Source organism: Pinus tabuliformis, chromosome Q (genome assembly GCF_031772625.1).
Source record: "Pinus tabuliformis cultivar Carrire ecotype Pingquan chromosome Q, CPIR1, whole genome shotgun sequence".
In the NCBI taxonomy this organism is placed as follows: Eukaryota; Viridiplantae; Streptophyta; class Pinopsida; order Pinales; family Pinaceae; genus Pinus; species Pinus tabuliformis.
The window spans coordinates 645,458,347-645,476,812 of NC_142296.1; the positions used below are offsets into that span (position 1 = coordinate 645,458,347).

At 37.2% G+C, this 18,466-nt stretch overlaps 1 pseudogene; it reads left to right on the forward strand.

Moving 5' to 3' along the window:
- Window positions 1-18,201, forward strand: part of LOC149221146 (CO(2)-response secreted protease-like) — a 23,663-nt pseudogene extending 5,462 nt beyond the window's left edge.
- The last annotated feature ends 265 nt before the right edge of the window (window positions 18,202-18,466 follow it).

Genomic DNA, 18,466 nt, shown 5'->3' on the forward strand with positions numbered 1-18,466 from the left:
AAAATACAACCTCTTGTTTTGATAATGAAAACATTAACCACTTGGTTCTAGTGAACTATACCTTAAATATGAAATACGAAATGTATACACACATCACCATTATCTCTCGATTAAAAAGGTTATGGGTTTCACTTAATGGTAACATTCTAATCCTTTTAACTAAAAAGTTCTATGCACCAAAATACAACCTCTTGTTTTGATAATGAAAGCATTAACCACTTAGTTCTAGTGAGCTATACCTTAAATAGGAAATACTAAATGTATACCAACATCACCATTATCTATACTAAATGTATAGGCACATCACCATTATCTCTTGATTAAAGTGGTTATGGGTTTATTAACTCTTTCATGTTTAATGAATAAACCATTAACTATCGGCATTATTGTTATAGCCTTGAAATATATTTTTATTTATTTCTATGTGGATATGGAATATGTATAAGCATCATAATTTGATATACATTAAAACTTGTTATGTCTTAATATCGATTATGTTATATGCATAAATTTTTGATGTGTATACACCGCTTGGGTATCGGTTTGATACAACGATTGGTATCTCTTAAACCTTTTACATAGTCCAACTCCTTTGCATTGTGATGTATGTGGTATTTTAATTTTGTTAAGTTGATTACCGTAAGGCTTGATTTTTTGGGATGTTTCTGGAGTGTTCCATGACATACATGGCCATTACCAAAGAGCTCCACATTAATGTATGTTGAATTATCAACCTTATCCATGGTTAGCCTAAATCCTTGTCCAATCAACAGTATAAGATCATTCCAAGGTTTAATGTACCCTAATGACTACCTTACCACTCTTTCACACAATCATTTTATTGAGGTAATTTCACCAGAGAATCCACTCTGCGGCTAGGGTTTCACAATTAGGATTTACCTTGGCGTTTTCTACATATGTCACTTTGTGTTGACCTTTTGTGTGTCAATAGGATGATGGAATTACTCCATGTTTTCTCTCTTTTTGGCAAGGTGAATAAAAAAGTTATGCAGTCCTTTCTGGGGAAAATTAATTTCCTTCACAAGTTCATTTTCGATTATGCTCATATTGTTAAACCAATACAGGAGATGATAAAGAACGATGTAGTATACATATGGGATAGAAGGGAAAAGGACATGTTTTCCCATATCAAACAAGATATCGCACAAGCACTTACATTATAATCCCAGACTTCAGTACATATTTTCTTCTCTACACCTTTGCTTCTGACACTTCTCTTGTCATTGTTCTCACACAAAAGGATGACAAAAATAGTGAGTGGCCTATATATTTCATCAGTGCTAGTATCCAAGGACCTTAACTCAATTATCCCACCCTTGAAAAACAATATTATGCAGTATACAAGGTTGTGAAGCATTTTCAGCCCTATCTTCTAAAAAATCATTGTATTATCTATGTTCCCCACCCAGTAGTCAAATCACTGTTTGTACAACAATAGTTGGGTGAGAGGAGAGTGAAATGGATGACTGGTCTATAGGAATATGACTTAGAATTCAAACCAGTTCACACAATCAAGGGCCACGGTCTATGTCAACTAACATCAAAAGAAGTGGACGCAAAGGAAGAAAAAGATCTCTAAGGTTGGGAGCAAGAAATCAAAATATACAATGGCAAGAGATCTTCCTCCACTACTGTCATGAACTCTTGGTACATGGATGTGCACCAATACCTTGAGAACAACAATGATCCCTCCCATCTATCCACATGCAAAAACATGGCACTCAGACTCAAAGCATTATCTTACCAACTGGTGCATTTGGTGCTTTTTAGAAAGCACCATAATGGAGTATTTCTCAGGTGTTTATAAGCACTTGATTCAGAGAAAGTACTCAGTGATCTCCACAACAGACCAGCCAGGGGACATTTTGTGGGTAAAAAAACAATTCATAAAGTCATGTAGGTTGACTTTTACTTGCCTACATTATTCAAAGATGCTCGTGTTTATCCCCACAAGTGTTCAATTTTTCACAGGTGTGCCAATAGAAACAAGAAGTTAGTCGCCCCATTGCAACCCATTGGAATTGAATAACCTTTTAAACAGTGGGGCTTGGATATTATTGGAGAAACATTTCTGCATTGATTGAAGTAGCACTGTTATATTCTCACTGCTACATATTATTTCACGTGGTGGGCAGAAGTCATTCCTCTCAAACAGGTGAATAATCAGGAAGTCATAAATTTCCTTCAGCAAAACATTATTTCTAGGTTCAACATTCATACTTCACTTGTTTTTGAGAATAAATCATACTTTTCATTATTAATAATTTACAATTTTGCATTGGAAAATGGTATTATATTGAAACATTTAGCTAATTATTATCTGCAAGGTAATGGTCTTGATGAATCCACAAATAAGAACCTAATTCACGTCATCAAAAAGACCATATTCTCTGAGCAACAAAACTGGCATTTTTCTTTGGTAAATGATTTATGGGTTGACTAAGTCACACCAAGGCCCTCTTTGAACACCTCCCCTTACTTCCTAGTATATGGAAAATAAGCCATCTTCCCGCCCAACATCTACTTGTTTGCGTACAAACTTTCGCAAGAATCCCAAGGCAAACCATGCTTATTAATGCAACATAGGATGGAAACCCTTCACAAATTACAGGAAGAAAAGTTGAAAGCAAAAGAAAAAATTTCACTTCATCCGAATCATATCACAAGGTGCTTCGACAAGAAGTCTACATGGAAGAACAACTTCAATGTGGGTGACTTAGCCTTGAAGTGGGACAAAGCCCACGAGGACAAGGGCAGACACACTAATTTTCAATCCCTGTGGAATGGGCCATTCATTGTCCACGAAAATCTTGGCCAACACATTTATCATCTTCAATCACTTGACAGGAAGATTGATTATCTCCCTATCACTGGCAAAGAATTAAAACACTACTTCGAATGAAGATCTGTGGTTATGCCCTACACTACATACATAGTCTTTTCTTTCTTGTTTGTTTGAATTTTGTTTTGTTTTCGTCATGTCAATAAGTGTTGTGCATGAACACATTGTGGATTCTTAGTATGCATGTGGCCAAACTCTAAAAATTCTTGTGACACTTCAACATTTGGCTAACCTTTTTTCCATCTTCCTTGTGCTGGTTATATCTTTTGGCCAATGAAGTTCCGACAGAAAATACAATCTGTCTGTAAGGAGAGTTTTGTTCCAACCATGAACCTACTTCTATTCGAGAAACCTTATGCTCATAATCGGTTTTGTGTTTCAGTGTTTTGATTCTTATCCAATCAGTAGAAGAGGAGAAGAGGAAAAAATCTAAATGAAGAAACCTAAATCATAGGTCTCTATATGATTCTCTGAAGGAACAACCTCTTCTTCTCTCAATAAGTCGGGATCCCTCTTCCGCCACAAAATAAATAAGTGTCGATGCACAATCCTCTTTAAAATAAATAAATAAACGCAAAATAAGAGAAATGCTTCCTCCACAGAGAGGTGAAGCATGCAACTCCGTCAAGGTACTGTAAATGCTCGCTGGCCACAGAGAAATGTTTGTGTTCCTGCATGACTCCACTAGGGTACTATCTAGGCCTGCAGGCAACAGAGAAACACTAGAGATGAAAAAATATACTATGAAAATGTTAAGCTCATGAGATACACTACCCTTCCCAACTCGAAACATTATGATATCGTTGAACCTGATGTTGTGTTCAACCAAGAAGGCATAAAGGGGACTATGTCTATTTATGGGATAAGTGGGAAGACCAAAGTAACCTTCACAATGAATCAATACTCCATGAAGAACTAAGGCCCTGCACAAAAGAAGTTAACCAAGATAGAGAAGTTGTAATTCTACCAGTGTGTGGCTAAGTGTTTTAGTTGCTACAACACCCTACAAAATTTTGTCTTGCACTCAATTTCGGAGCCTTCCTTGGTCTTGCATACTATTGTCACAAACACCGAAAATCATTTCATGAGATTTCTTGAAGTAGTTTGATCCATTTTGCAAGTTGGGTTAACTGTCGAATTTCAGCAATATTTCACAGTCACACAATGAGTAAAATCATATTCTGATGGTTTCAAGGGCCTATCTATGTGTATATGAGTTTTTCTAACTATGTAAGCATCTGTCACGCTCCATTCACAAATTTTTAGCATTGTCGCACAAGTGTCGTCATGGTCGTCCCAAAGTCTATCTTAAGTGTCGCACTTGTCATAATGGTGATAAAGTGGTCACAAAGAGGGAAATACATTGTTCTTGTGTCTTGGGTTATCTATGTTGTTGTGTCATCAAGTTTCTAAGTGTGAGATCACAGTCGATCTTCTCACCGTTCATATCAGTGTAACCGATCATCTTACACTTTTCCATTTTTTAGAAGGCTTCCCGACTAAGGAACTTGGCATCACCCAACCTCACTGAACTGCGCATTACATAGTTCCAACCCTCTGGTTGAGACCTTTCCCCTGGACATTGCGCAATGTGTAGTTCCCGCCTCCCAGGACTATTGCATTGCGTAGTTACTTTGGTCAAGCTTCGGCCTTGGCCTCTAGAATTACACAATCATTCCTCCCAACTCGAATTTCACTATGCACTATGCAATCACAAGCCTCAAGCTCATCCCTTAGCCTCTGAACTGCACAATTGTATAGTAGCCCTACCTCCTATTCCTCCCAAAGCTACACAGTTTGTTCTCTCAAGCTCATCCACTTAGTGTGTCCCACTGGCTCTCAAAATTACGTAGTCTTGTCCTTCAGTCTTTCCTGAACTACACACTTCGGAGTCTCAAAGCTCAAGCCTCACCCATGATTGTTGGAACTGTGCACTGCGTAGTAACTGAGCCCTCTCTCCCAACCTGTCACCTTGTTTCGGCTCAGTTAATGGATCAAAATGAATTATCTTAAACTAGGAGGTTTTGATACAAATGTTGTCTCATCATGAATGAATTGTAGATATAGGTATCCTATCAAACATAGAAAGATGATGGAGAAAGAGATGAAGGAGGAAAGCTTGTTGAAAGACACACTTGTAACTGAACACACAAGCTAATGAATTAAGAAAATAATTAGAGAGATAAGTTAGTTCTTTGGGGAACAAGGAGTTGTTCCAATACTTCACTATTGGAGCTAGCAATGTACATTGTAAACACATGTCTTGGAACTTTTACTTAATAACACAAGCCTTCAAGGCCAACACATTCTTCCTACATGGATTATTAATGTTTATAAGACTATTCTATGGATGTGTGTACTTCATGTTTTCTTTCACATGTGCTAAGATAGTTGAACTATTTTAGTTGTTTAGTACTTATCTTATTGAGAATGTGTTGTAATGGTTGTTATAGTTGTCCCATCCTTGTGGACTATTCTGCAGAATATTAGAAAAACCTTTCTTCATTTGTTGGTTGTAATGATTTTCGCATCCTTTGTGGATTATTCCGCTAGATGTTAGACGAATCCTTCCGGATCATGTGTGTCTCTTCTTAGGTGGTACTACTACCTCTCTCTTGGAGGCTCACTTTTCTCCTCTCTTCAGGGTAGAAGAACCTTGACACATTTACAACTGAACATTAGCAAGCACACCTTATTGATTTTCAAAGGTACCATTACGTCCCTCTCTCTTGCAGATAGAAAGTCAAATCTTTAAGGATTCAACAACCACGTCTTTTCACCGGAGGTGACTCCTACACCAAATGGTGTGAGGTATAATTGGGACTTGATATCGGGGAGATCCCCTGAATGTTGGCAATTTTAGTACCATCAACAAGTGGATAATTGGTGGTTGAATGATGTGAAGGGAGAAGAGCAGAGAATTGAGAAAATGAAGGAACTTGCATACACATTTATATATTTCAAATAACAGAACAAAATAAGATAATGAAATAAACATTTAATCAAAATCCAATTTGACACATGATGCTGGGAACATATATTCACCCAATGTCACCACAATTTATAAAAACATTAAAAGAACACTACCATTATACCTGAACAAAAAGAATTTATATTACGGACTAAAAATATATGAAAACTTGTATTGAGAGATAATTTTAACTCACCATACCTAACTATGTAGTACACTAAATGATCATGTGCCATTGATTACAACATTGGTGGGCGAAACTAGCATCAATGCATTAATAGGGATGGGTGGAGTCCTATCAAGGTGTAGCAACTAGAAGTTGAGGAACAAATGATTGAGAGCCCACTAAAGAAATCAACACGAGAAGAGAGAATTTGTCCCATCGGGAGAGATATTGGACTCCACTGTTCAAGTACGAACCAATAAAACAAAAGCAAACAGTAAACATGTAGACATACTCCACAAAGAAGCTTGGATGCAGCTTGCAATGCAACTTTTTGTGTAATTTATTCTCCGCCTTTCGTGCATTCTCAAGTTTATGATGCAATTGCGACTTTTTTTTAACATGATAAGCACGTTCATTCAACATTGGCGCTGCAAGGACTTGCACAAATCTAAATCGTAAGTCGCCATCGTCAGATCCACTACAGACACCACTCACTCTGCTTGTCAGATTAAATAAAGCTCCACCCTCCACCAAAGTATTACAACAGACCGTTCAGATTGAGTAGACTGAAGTGGATAGTAGTGAGAAATTAGTGATGGGTTCAAGCTTTATTTTGCATTGGTTTTTCTATGCACTCTACTATTTGGCCTCGCCATTACTGACGATGGAAAGGTGCGGACTCTTAATTTCTTCAAACTAATTCTAATTTCGCTACAAGATTACTCAGTTTTAATGTCACTAATTTCACTGATCTGCATGCAGGTGCACATTGTATACATGGGGAGATTACTCTACAATAATAGACAAGAGATTATAACCAGTCATCTGTAGGTTGTTTCGTCTGTTCTCAAAAGGTATGAAATTATGAAATATTCAAATTTCAGAATTTCACAGGTGTGGCTATTAATTGATTTTATATTTGCAAATTTATGTCTTGAGTTTTATCTACGATATTCATTTTTAATTGAAATGTAGTTTTATTATTATTAGAATAATAGACGTTTCCAGTTGACCCATCATCAGGAGAAATTGATTTTCATTTTATTATATTTATGTGTGGGCCAGGTATTTGAACTTTTGCAGTTTGAGACACGCAGAGCAATCTCTGGTACGTAGCTATACTTCTTCTTTCAGTGGATTCACAGCTCTATTATCCAAAGAACAAGCGACTACATTAGCTGGTACGTTTCATTAACGACTGTTTTTCTTAATGAGTAAGCCCCCAGGTTCCTATTCTGATATATAAATTCCCACGATTTAGCAGGAAAGCAGGAGTATTATCAGTGTTCCCTGATCCAGTGTTAAACCTTCATACAACTCACTCATGGGAATACTTAGAAAAAGACTTGGACATGGCAGGCTCTTCTTACAGAGAACCGAAATCTTCTGGCACTAATGTCATAATAGTGTTTCTAGATACATGTATATTAGTCTTTTGAAACTCCATTTGGTTAAGTTCAGTTTTGATTGTAGAGTTGGGGAGAAATATTTGAAATTGGACTATTTTAGAATTAGTGTAATAACGAGCATGTTTATTTATTTTAAATTTATATAAAAATAAATAAAAAAAATTATAAAGAGATTGATTTTCTTATTTTATATTTATGAATTCTGAAAAGTGTATTGTAAAAAACCCATTAATTTGTTTGGAAAATAATGGAATTTTTTTTGTAAGATTATGATAAAATTTGTCACAATTTTTTTTTAAATCTGAGTTATAGCTATCAAATTTCAGGATTTTGGGTGCCTAGGTTTTTGATGTTGTTGAATCCATTTCCACCCTAAAAAAAAATCAAACATTACCATTCTGATTTTCTAAAAAAAAAATACAGATGGAAAGAAAATTGCAGCCAGGGTTGAAATATGTGTAGGGTCAATTTAATTATTTATTTATTTATGTATTTTTCTTTTTCTTTTTTTCCTCTCATTCAAGTGAGAAAACCAAATTTGAAAGCATAATTTAAAAAAATTCTAAAATCCTCAATCTAATTAAATTTAAAGAAATGAAATTTTGAAATATGTTAAGAGTAATATGCTTGTCCTAAAAAACACTCTCTAATATGATAGAGATGTAATATTTAAATTTAAAAAAGTGACATTTAAAAATATGTTAAGAGTAATATGCTTATCCTAAAAGCACTTTCTATTATGGAAGAAATGTAATATAATATTATGTTAAAGATTTTGACTGAATCAAATTACATAAAATTAAAAAATATTTAAAAATAAAAATTAAAAAAATAATAATTATAATTATTAATAATCAATTGAAATAAGTTCGTTGATTGTTTCTATTCTTGTTTGACTTACAGTTAAAATAGTATTGTTGTCTTAACAGTAAAATAATTGGGGCAAGATATTACTCAGGTGGAGAGGACGATGATTTAGTGACAAGCATTAAACCGAAATCAATATTGCCACAAACAAGGACTGCAAGAGATTATGAGCGCCATGGCACATTTATAGCTTCCACCGCAGCTGGCAACTTTGTGGATAATGCAAACTATAATGGTCTCGCTAGAGGTGTGTTGGGTATATGACCAAAGTCTCACATTGACTAGAAGTGGGGAGGATCATGGGTATATAAGGATGGACAAATATCTCCATTGGTATGAGGCCTTTTGGGGTAAAGCCCAAAAACAAATCCATGAGGGCTTAGGCCCAAAGTGGACAATATCATACCATTGTGGAGATATGTGGTGTCTGGAGTCCTTACAAGTGGTATCGGAGCCAAGGTTCGAAGTTAGCCAAGTGGATCAATCCTCGGAATGCCGAACAAAGGTGGCGGGCCTCGGTAATATCACGATGGGATCCGTGGATGAGCTTGGTTAGAGCAAGCTCTCGAGACAGGAGGTGTTCCATGTAAGGCGTGTGCTTCCAACGCATTAGAGCAGAGAATCTTGGTTGGTAGAGAGTGGACGGATGGATAATCGTTCGAGGGGAGGCTCGATGGTCCTTTGTTCGAGGGGAGGATTGTTGGGTATACGACCAAAGTCCCACATTGACTAGAAGTGGGGAGGATCATGGGTATATAAGGATGGACAAATATCTCCATTGGTATGAGGCCTTTTGGGGTAAAGCCCAAAAACAAATCCATGAGGGCTTAGGCCCAAAGTGGACAATATCATACCATTGTGGAGATATGTGGTGTCCAGAGTTCCTTACAAGTGGTATCAGAGCCAAGGTTCGAAGTTAGCCAAGTGGATGAATCCTTGGAATGCCGAACAAAGGTGGTGGGCCCCGGTAATATCACGATGGGATCTGTGGATGAGCTCGGTTAGAGCAAGCTCTCAAGACAGGAGGTGTTCCATGTAAGGCGTGTGCTTCCAACGCATTGGAGCGGAGAATCCGGGTTGGTAGAGAGTGGACGGATGGATAATCATTCGAGGGGAGGCTTGATGGTCCTTTGCTCGAGGGGAGGATTGTTGGGTATACGACCAAAGTCCCACATTGACTAGAAGTGGGGAGGATCATGGGTATATAAGGATGGACAAATATCTCCAATTGTATGAGGCCTTTTGGGGTAAAGCCCAAAAACAAATCCATGAGGGCTTAGGCCCAAAGTGGACAATATCATACCATTGTGGAGATATGTGGTGTCCAAAGTTCCTTACAAGGTGGACCTGCTAGTTTCTCTACTAGAATTGCCATGTATAGGGTTTGTGGGGTGGACTATGGGTGTCCAGGTGTACAGATTTTCGCTGCCTTTGACGATGCAGTTAAAGATGGAGTGGATATTATATCCATCTCAATTGGAGGAAATCAGGCCGATTTTGTGAACGATCCAATTGCCGTAGCATCATTTCATGCTACTCAGAAACGAATTCTGATTGTATCCTCTGTGGGAAACGAGGGACCAGATTCCCAAACAGAGGTTAATGTTGCGCCATGGATTTTTACAGTCGTAGCGACCTCAATTGACAGGGATTTCCAGTCAAACATTGTGTTAGGCAACGGTAAGCTTATTCAGCTGAGAACAAGGGAAAACAAACACAATAGTATAATGTTTTTTCACTTTACACAACAATTAATAATTTCATTTCTTCACAGCTTTACTAATAGATTCTGCCATTCAAGAGCATGCCCTGTTTTTATAGTGATAATTTCATGCCTGTTCCTAATAGTAATAAAGACTATTTTATAAAGAAGTCGACTAAAGGGGCAATAAAATGTAGTTTTGTCGCTCTCTCGAATTACCAAAACAATTCTGATGATCAAATAGATGTGGATTAGATCTATAAAAAAACCTGTTGTTAAATCCATATAAATTAGTTAACATTTTTCATGATTTGTAGATCCAGTATTTTTGGATTTGGCTTTGAAGATTTATACTGTGCATTTAGGGTAAGGGCATCACCTTTTCGAATCTCATCCAATCAGCCATGCACCCACTCGTGTATGGAGGAAGCATACCTGCTGAGTCATGTGACCGACCGTTTGACCCAGTGGCCGCAAGGTAACTTTCCAACACAGATTTAACTTGGGGAAATTAAAGTATGCAATGTAGGAATTTTATAATTATATTTTTCATGAAGAGGGAAATTCAAAGGAAGGTATTGTGAAGCAATTGTGTTCCAGAGTGCTTAGATGCAAACAAAACAAAAGGAAAGATTGTAGTCTGTATTGCAAATGACACAGCTACATCGAGGGGATAGATGGAATTAGAAATCTGTTGGAAATATTAATTCCAACCACAACTTTAAACACGCTAACAACCAACATACTTGTCCATTCAACCATTGCATGTCTGTTGGAAATATTAATGTCAACCATGGCTTTAAACACACTAACAACCAACATACTTGTTCAGTCAACCACTGCATGGTTGCGATTTTGTTTGAGAGGTAGAAGGACTGGAGTGAAAATAGAAGTTCAAAGCAGACCATTTTGCAACACATCATAGAAGTTAAAGCATTTAATGAAGTTTAATAAACAGATATGGGCAAACATTCATTCCACACTCCATAACACTTGCAAATTCAGAGAATCATTTACTATGTAAAATCGTTTATGTTGCGTATTAAATATTTTGTCTGTCATGTAATTAATGTGAAATTCGTATGTTAGGATAAATATGCAAGTGAAAGTCATTTGTAATGTTGGGCATGTTGGGAAAGTTAGGGAGTGAGAGTCTATGAAGTAGTGAGGAGAAATCTGGAGGAAATTTTTGTGGGAGCATGAAAACTAGTTTTACAAAAGTTTACTCCACAACCCAGTAATGCATTGTGTTTTTCACTTGGAGATGCAGCCTCCATTTATCACGAGAATATAACTTCTTTATGTTTTGACATATAATATAAAGTGTACTCAGTTTCGTTATGTTTTTAACTTTACAGAAGTGAATTTCAGCAACCTTTTTTATTTTACTCTGTTTTGCTGTGAGTGAACTCTGTGTTTTAATTAAGAGTTGACCTTCCCTACTCTTTCGCAATTGATTTCTGAGTCCCTTTGCCCCCGTAAAATTTTTCTAACATGGCGTGTAAAAACAATTTGCCCTCGTAAAAATTTTCTAACATGGTATCGAAGCGGGTTAAATATTGTTAGTGTAAAAACAAATGTTTTTACTAGCACTAAGAATTGTTTTGAGCTAAGATTGTTTTTAGCATATTTACCAGCAGGTAGAAAGTTTTTTACACTCAGAAATGGCAACATCAAGCAAAAGCTTTACTAATCCTCAAATACATTAATTTAATGGAAAAAATTATTATTATTGGGCTATTACAATGAAGGCCCTATTTTCGTCTAAAAACATTTGTGATTTGGTGGAGAATGGTTTTCCAGAACCTTCAAAAGCCTTGTTGTATATTTTCCAAGTAGTTCATGAAAGTATTTTTCCAAGGGTTGCAGCAGCAACGAAGTCCAAGAAAACATGGAACACCCTCCAGACAGCCTACCAAGGCATGGAAAACGTCAAGACAACAAAAATACAAATGTTGAGAAGATATTTTGAAACACTTCGCATGAAAGAGTCTGAGAATATAGACTCGTTTTTTACACATGTAAGTGGGTTGGTTACTCAAATCAGATTTCATGGTGAGACACTTGAGGAAAGAAGAATAGTTGAGAAAGCTTTGAGAAGTTTGCCAACAAGGTTTGAGGCCATTGTTGTGGCCATAGAAGAGACAAAGGATCTCTCATATTTCTCAGTGGATGACCTTAATGCATCACTAATTTTTCATGAATATAGATTGAATAGAGCAGCAAGCTCCTCATTGGAGCATGCCTTCAAGACATAAGTCTCATTTGGCCAAGGTCGAGGCAGAGGAAGATCATATGTTAGAGGAAGAGGAAGAAGCCCACACAGTGGTGGAAGAAGCAGCCCTTCAAGCACAAGTGGAAGGGGCAGCAATAAAAATCCAAGTGAAGGCCCAAGCCAAAATCAAGCACAAGGCCAGAGGTATGATAAATCTCAAGTTCAATGTCATTACTGTAAGAAGTATGGTCATTATGCAAATGAATGTAGAAAGAAGCAGTATGACATTAGTAACAAACCAAGTGTAAATTTCACAAAAGAAAATCAGAACCATGATAGGATTTTTTGATCTTGTAATGTAGCACGAGAAAAAGAAAGTGATATATGGTATCTAGATTCAGGGTGTAGAAACCACATGTCAGGGAACATAGAAATGTTTTCCAATCTAGATGAAAGTGTGAAATCTGAAGTGACATTAGGGACTGATAGCAAAGTCTCTGTCATGGGAAGAGGAAGAGTTAATATCCTAACAAAGACGGGAGAGAAGAAGTACAACTCAGATGTTTACCTTGTCCTTGGTCTAACACATAACCTCATAAGCATTGGAAAACTCATGCAAAAGGGCTACAATGTCTTCTTCAGAAATGATGAGTGCACAATTTTGGATAGGCCTCCAAGCAAACATATGATTGCAAAGGTTTAGATGACAAACAATAGAATGTTTCCCCTAAAGATAAGATCAGATTTGAAGGAAGAAGGTGCATAATCACAACTATAAATGAACTCACAAGAGGATGGAAGAAAAGATGCAGTTGTCACACAAGTGAACTATCAAGTAGAGGTAAAAGACGAAAATTGGTTACGGCATTTGAGATTTGGACATCTCAACTTTGGAGGTTTGAATTTCCTGCATAGAAAAGGCATGGTGAAAGGGTTACCACTCATAGAAAAACCGAACAGCCTATGTGAAGGATGTATCTTGGGCAAACAACATAGAGAGACATTTCCAGTAGGAAAGTCACTAAGGGCAAAGGCACCTTTGGAGATTTTCCACTCAGATTTATGTCGACCAATGCAAACACCATCAATTGGTGGCAGCCACTATGTATTGACCTTCATAGATGACTACACAAGGAAGACATGGGTCTATCTCCTAAAACAGAAAAGTGAAGTGTTTGAGCGATTTCTCCAAAACAAAGCTCTTGTTGAGAAGAAAAGAGGACACTACATCAAATTCCTCTAGACGGACAGAGGTGGTGAATACATCTCAAATGACTTCCTTCAATTTTGCAGGGAGCATGGAATTCACAAGAAATTTACAACAAGGTATACACATCAGCAAAATGGTGTGGCGGAAAGGAAGAATATGACCATTATGGAAATGGAAAAGAGTATGTTGAAGGAAAAGCATTTTCCAAATGATTATTGGGTTGGAGATGTTGCTTGCGCAACATATATCTTGAATAGATGTCCAACCAAAAGCGTACAGAACGTGATTCTTGAAGAAGCATGGAGTGGAAGAAAGCATAGTTTCACTAACATGAAAGTCATTGCTTGTGTGGCATATGCACATGTCCCAGATGAGTTGAAGAATAAGTTGGACAACAAGGGGGAGAAATGTATATTTGTTTTATACAGTTATGAATCCAAAGCATACAAGCTCTAAAATCTATCAACCAAGAAGGTCATATCAACAGAGATGTGCAATTCATAGAAAAGGAAGCATAGGATTGAAGTTTAGAGAAGACAGTCAATGTGAAAGCATGTATACCACATGAGGACAAAGAGGAATTTACAGCAGCAAGCAATTACTCAACAATGACTCCCTCTACTCCTATTCAAGCTCAACAAAATAGGCAGCAAACAACACCATCAACAAATAATAGGAAAACATCACGCAGTCAAGCAAGTGATTCTCCAAGCACACCGCAAAGCGCAACACCAAGTGACATGTCAAGCCCATCTTCAGCAAGCATAAGAAGATCAAAATTCAGAAATTTAAATAATATCTATGAGCATGATGAGGTTGATAACGTCATTGGTCTGAATTCCTTATTTGCATTATTTTTTCATGTAGAGGACCAAATCCATTTTGAAGATGCAATCAAAGAAGAAAAATGAGTTATGGCAATGGAGGAAAAAATAGAAGCAATAGAAAGGAACGACACATGGGAGTTAGTGAACCTTCCGCAAGGAAAAGAAGTCATTGGAGTGAAGTGGGTCTATAAGACCAAGAGCAATGTCGACGGCAAGATTGAAAGGCATAAAGTGAGGCTAGTTGACAAAAGATACAAGTAGCAGCATCAAAGAGATTATTCAGAGACGTTTGAGCCAATTGCGAGGATGGAGACAATGCGTACAGTTGTGGCAATTTCCGCGCAACATAAATGGAAAGTATATCAAATGGACGTAAAGTTGGCATTCTTGAATGGAGTGCTGAAAGCGGAAGTGTACGTTGCGCAACCACCTGGTTATGAGGTAGAAGGCTAAGAAGACAAAGTGTATCGATTGAGGAAATCTCTTTATGGGCTGAAGCAAGCACCACGTGCATGGTACAGCAGGATAGATGCCTACTTGTTGGACAATGGTTTTGACAAGTGTGACGGAGAGCGTACCCTCTACATCAAAGAGAATGATGGTAAGATTGTCATTATTGTCTTATATGTAGATGATTTAATTTTTACAAGCAATGATGATTTCCTCGTCGTTGATTTCAAACAAGTCATGAAGAATGAACTTGAAACAACTGACTTGGGGTTGTTAGCATATTTTTTGGGCATAGAAGTAAAGAAAACATAAAATGGCATTTTTATCTCTCAAGCAAAGTATGTGGCAGATATTTTGGAGAGATTCAATATGCAAACAGCAAGCCCACACCAACTCCAACTGTCATGGGGTTGAAGTTGATCAAAGAAGATTACAACAACAATGTCAATCCGACATTATACAAAAGTATGATAGGCAGCCTGATGTATTTGATCGCCTCTAGGCTGGATATAATATATGCAATGATCTTAGTGTCGAGGTTCATGGAGACACCCAAGGAGACACATTGGCAAGCAACGAAAATAATTCTAAGGTATGTCAATGGGACAAAACAGTATGGTGTTTTGTACACTGCAACAAGTGATTTCAGGCTGGTTGGTTACACTGACAGTGATTGGGTAGGAAGTGTCAATGACAAAAAGAGCATGTCAGGATATGTTTTTCATTTGGGTTCTGGAGCCATTTCTTGAGCCTCCAAGAAGCAGCCGATAGTTTCATTGTCAACAACAAAAGCTGAATATGTCGTTGCAACAATAGCAGCATGTCAGGAAGTTTGGATGAGAAGGATGTTGAGGGATCTTCGCCGCGACGAAGAGGGAGCGCCAACTATTTTTTGTGACAACACATCGGCAATTGCATTTTCAAATAATTCGTCTTTCACAAGAGGACCAAGCATATTGATGCTAAATATCATGTTATCAGAGGGTTATGATGAAATTGTGTTGGAGCACTCCAGGTCACAGGAACAGTTTGCTGATATTTTCACAAAGCCATTGGCACGTGAAATTTTTGTTTATCCCAAAGATTGTTTGGGAATTGTCAATGGTAGCAGTTGTTAATTAGGGGTAGTGTTGGAAATATTAATGCCAACCATCACCTTAAACACACTGACAACCAGCATGCCCAGTCAACCACTACATGGTTGCAATTTTGTTTGATAGGCAGAAGGATAGGAGTTAGAACAAAAGTTCAGAGTGGACCATTCCGCAACACATCGCAAAAATTAATGAATTTAATGAAGTTTAATAAATAGATATCGGCAAACATTCATTCCGCGATTGTTGCCCACACTCCACAACACTTGCAAGTTCAGAAAATCATTTACTATGTAAAATCACCCATGTTGTGTATTAAATATTTTGTTTGTCACATAATTAATGTGAAATTCGTATGTTAGGGTAGATATGCAAGTGAAAGTTATTTGTAATGTTGGGCATGTTGGGAAAGTTAGGGAGTGAGAGTCTATGAGGTAGTGAGGAGAAAATCGTGGAAGAAATTTTGGTGGGCATGTGAAAACTAGTTTTACGGAGCTTTACAAAAGTTTACTCTACAACCTAGTAATGCGTAAATCGCAGTAAGTTTGTTGTGTTTTTCACTTGGCCTTACAGCCTCCATTTATCACGCGAATGTAATTTCTTTATGTTTTGACATATAATATAAAGTGTGTTTAGTTGTGTTACGTTTTTAACATTACACAAGTAAATTTTTGCAACCTATTTTATTTTACTCTATTTTTCCGTGAGTGAACTCTGTGTTTTAACTAAGTGCCTCTGTGGTTGCTATATCCTCTCGCAACTTAAAGATTTACCTTTCCACAACTGAAATTGACCTTGCCTACTCTTTGCAACTGATTTCTGAGTTCCTTTGCCCTCGTAAAATTTTTCTAACAAAATTGAGGAGTGCACTGGAGCCGTAGGCATGATTGTCGTGGACGACTTACAACTATCTAAAGCATTGAGTACGGTACCTTTGTAGGGACTGCAATAAGTAAATCATCTGCAACAGAGATATTTTCTTACCTAAACTCAACCAGGTGCATTCGCCCACAATTCTTGCCCTTTTCAGATGTTTATATTGATTCATTTGGCTCATCCAATTACAGTGTGGCTGTTGATAACCTTCCAAGCCTTGTCATTATAGAAATCCCGCTGCAACAATTACTCCATCCACGGTGGTTGCAAATGAGAAGCCGACTCCTGTTGTTGCATCTTTTTCACCAAGAACAATCTCAAGGTAAGTAGTGGCCAATTTAGAGCTTAATTAACTTTCAGAAGCAAATTATGAGAGATCATCACAACCTGAATCTTTCAATTGATATTTGCATCTAGACATCAGTACACCAGGTCTGAACATCATTGCTGCATGGGATCCTCCCAATACATTTATAGATAGTTTTTTCAGAGACGATGTCTACCACATTTTACATGATGTCCGGAACATCCGTAGCAATTCCTCATGTTAGCGGAGCTGCTGCATTTTTAAAATCTATGAATCCTACTTGGAGCCCCTCTACTATCAAATTAGACCTGATGACAACAGTTACTTATGATCAAGTTTTATTCTTGAAATGCGTCATGTAATAATGCAAATATCACATTGACCAAAGCCCGGAGATCCTTTTTTCCCATTATTCTGAAATATTGGATATTTATAATTCCAATGATTCCTAAATTGAATTTAGTACTTTGAAATGCGCAATCCCTTAAAGCAAGATTTTTCCTAAGGTTAGTTCAGGGCCATCCTTGAAGTCGAGTATTGAATTAGTTCAACTAGTGATTGTAGTCAATGTTAATGGTAATGGGTATTTAATTATTTGAATGTCAGCCCATATGTCCTCTGTCACGAAAATTCCTATTTCACAACTGCCTCTTTTTCTGACAACTGCACTCTAATGTATATGGCAGCCATTGTAAGGAACAATATGGGAATTTTTTTTACTAATGCATCAGATATCGCTGGGATGCCATTTGATTTTGGAGCATGAGTAGTAAATCCAATCGGAGCTCTGCATCCAGGACTTGTATATGAAACATCAATCTGATTACTTCCACTTTCTGTGTAATTACGGTCCAGAATCTGAGAATATCAAGCTCATTGTTGCGAATAAAATCTATAGGTGTCCATCCGGTGCGAAGGTGGACCTGATCAGTAACATGAACTATCCAAGTATAGCCATTTCAAAGTTAAATATTGTGAATGGGAGTACAAACATAAGCAGAAGCATCACAAACATTAGTCCTGATCTCGCACTGACTTACAAGGTTACCATTGGTGCACCACCAGGTCTGAGTGTGAAGGTTTCCCCACAAATTCTTCAATTCTCTAAAACTACCAAGAAGGTATCTTTCAATTTAGTTTTTAGAGAAACCAAGGTTGCCACCAAAAGATATGTTTTCGGTACACGCATGTGGAGCGATGGAAAGCACAACTTTCGTACTCCTTTTGCAGTGAATCTGGTGTGACCAAACCATAAGGGGCAACCACATAGATGGTCAAGTAATAAAACAAATGAAACGAGCGAGGATGCTTATTCCTTGAATAGACCATAAAGTAATAAAACAAGTGAAACCTGCTTTTTGTAAACCTGTTTTTTTGTTAAATATAATATTTATTGTTATATATAATTATTTCTGGTAATTTATTGCACAATTATCAATATCATGGGAAATAGGGAAAAATGAGTTTCCAAACTTTGAACAAATAAACAGTTTGGTAGGATTTTCTATC